Source organism: Bidens hawaiensis, unplaced genomic scaffold (genome assembly GCF_021521415.1).
Source record: "Bidens hawaiensis isolate Kalapana, Puna unplaced genomic scaffold, B.hawaiensis_p1.1 tig00002307_1, whole genome shotgun sequence".
NCBI classification, from domain to species: Eukaryota; Viridiplantae; Streptophyta; class Magnoliopsida; order Asterales; family Asteraceae; genus Bidens; species Bidens hawaiensis.
This window is the reverse complement of record NW_027491124.1, coordinates 359,507-362,416: the sequence shown is the minus strand read 5'-3', so window position 1 is coordinate 362,416 and position 2,910 is coordinate 359,507.

Genomic DNA, 2,910 nt, shown 5'->3' with positions numbered 1-2,910 from the left:
CATATGCCTGACCTCTTGGATGGATATCCCTTAGGTTCAGGTGATGGGTTTAGTGGTTATCGCCCTGTTGTCGACCCTACAGGTGCGTGGGGTTATCTTGGCCTTATACCCCTTTAATCATGACAGTTTGGACTGTTTTTTGCTAAACAGTTTTTTGTTTTATTGCAGTTCGTGACTCCAACGAGGTGTATGCTCCTCGGTGGAGTATCCGCCGGGGAACAACCCTCCGGACTGCTGAGGATTGCGTCGAGTGGGCACGCCACGCTGCCCCCGCTGGTGCACTGGGGGAAGCCATGTCCAGCTACCAGGAGGTAGGCTGAGTAATGAATTGCGGATTCTCCTTGCCCGGATGCAGCCGCACGTTGAGTTGCTTTGTCGTGAAAACGACAAGTTAAAGATGGCGCGTAGCCTGGAAATGGCTCAGGCGCGGGCTATCCGGGAGGAGAATAAGAGTCTAGCCGCCGTTGCTGCGGAAAATGAGAAGGCCTTCAAGGCCCTCGAGGTTGAAGTTCAGGCCCGGCTCGAGGCCCGTTCCAAGGCTACCCAAGCTGTTAACGAACAGCTTCGGTTTGCTAAGGAAACTGCACGGAACGCAACTGAGAGGGCCACCAAGGCTGAAGCTGCTGCCGAGCCTCTACGCACTGAGAATGAGGAGCTTAAAGCCAAATTAGAGAGGCTCCAGCAGGCTCATGATGCCTTGGCCATGGAAGACGCCAAGAAGCTCCAAGAGATCTTGGACCAGAGGGGCATGCTTGACCGTACCGAGCGTAAGCTAAAGGGCGTCGAAGAGGCTGCAACTAAAGATGTGTTGCTTGCCAACCTAAGAACGAAGCCGAACGCGCCCGTGATGAAGCTCAAGCTGCCCTCCAAGAGGCTCTAGTCGCCAAGGAATGGCTTCTTCGAGAACCGTTGACACAGGTATGCGCAGCTTCATACTTTGTTTACGCTCTTTCTTACACTTAGGAGAATTTTTGATATATTTCTGTTTTGTAGGTTGTGCATCGGATCTTCACGGAGACGTCTTATGACGGTGCCATGAGCACAGCCCTCAACGCTTCTCATGAGAATGGGGAAAAGGCTGGCTTTCTGCTTGGTCTAGGGTTCGTTGAGAAGGGTATCCCGCCTTCCAACTTCCCTTTATATGACGTGGATACTGAAACTGCTTATGACAAAGCAGTGAACCAGTATGCCGCCTTCCCGCATCCAGTGGTGGAGAAGGTGAACGAAGTTGCTGCCGCTGATGATGGGCTGGCTATTCTCAAGGCCTTTCTTGAACCGCCACAACCAGCTGATGGTGCGGGTTCAAGTGGGTTTGGGGGAAGTGGTCCTGAAGTTTGAACCTTTAGATCCCTTCCCACTGTTAGAATAGATTTATATTTTAGTATGCGGGTATGTGCCCAGCAGCTCTTGTAATATATGAATTTTGATGGAATATATATTGTTTGTTAATGCCTTGCCTTGTAAACCTTATATGTTTTGTTTCACGCATATTCTGGTTTAACTTAGCAATTTCTTTAGTACTTTAGATAAGTTAACTTCTCAACGTGGCAGACAATAGGTTAAAGTTTTGCTTCCTCTTTCGTGATTGTGCGGGTAAAACCGTCACTTTCACTTAGTAGGATGGCTAGGTTTTACCTATATCCGACCTGCGTGAAGGTTTTCCTCATCTTTTCCTTAGAAATTTTTTAAGTGTTTTAAATAAGTTAACCTTTCGACGCGCGGTTGTCAATAGGTTGATGTTCAGTTTCCTCTATCATGATTGTGCGGGTAGAGCCGTCACTTTCATTTAGTGGGATGACCAAACTTCACCTGTAACTGACCTGCGTGAGGGTTTTCCTCATCTTTTCCTTAGAAATTTTTTTCGTTTTTTGTGTTTATGCGGGTTTTGCCGCCTTCCACAGGCAACGACTTACTTCTTCCCATACTTATTTATGCGGTGAATACCGGCATATCAGTGTGGGAAGTTCATAAGTATAAAGGTAAGGCTATCAACACAATGTGATAAAGGAGAATCATTTCCATTAGAAGTGGCTCTAAGCCTTTTCTTTACAAGTTTGGAATTGATCTACATGTAACATTTGCGTAATTGAGCTCCATTCCATGTTCTTGGGATGGGAGTGCCATCGAGCCTTTCGAGCCGGTATGCGCCCTTTCCCAAAACTTCTTTGATAATGTATGGCCCTTCCCAGACCAGGGCCAGCTTTCCTGGGCGTTCTTGGTTCGAAGCCTCGTTGTTACGCAGTATGTAGTCTCCGACATTGAAGTTGCAGAGTTTTACCCGCGTGTTGTAGTACTTTTGCATTTGTCCCTTGTAGTTCTCTTCACGCGCTGCGGCTAAGTCTCTGCGTTCTTCGGTTAGCATAAGGTCTAACCGTCTTTCTGCATCGTTGTCTTCTGGCTGAATCAAGACCCTTGGTGAGGGTAGACCAATTTCGACCGGGACCATGGCTTCAGTGCCATAAGTGAGGCTGAACGGGGTTTCTCCCGTACTGGCCTTTTTCAGCGTTCTGTTTGCCCAAAGGACGTGTGGAACTTCGTCCACCCAGCCGGATCTATGCTCCAGGAGTCTTTTCTTTGTGCCGTCGACGATGCTCTTGTTTGCTCTTTCCACCTCACCATTACCCTGTGGGTGTGCCACTGAGGTAAAGGTGTGGGTGATTTGAAGTTCTTCCAGCCACTTTTGTAGCTTCTTGTCAGCAAAGTTGGTGCCGTTATCGCTCACCAAAGTCTGTGGAAGTCCAAAACGACAAATAATAAATTCCCAAATAAATTTTTTGATATGTTTTGCGGTTGTTTGGGCTAAGGGTTTTGCTTCTATCCACTTGGTGAAGTAGTCGATGGCTACCACTAGAAACTGAACGTTCCCTGCTGCTGTGGGAAATGGGCCTATCACATCGATGGCCCACTTCT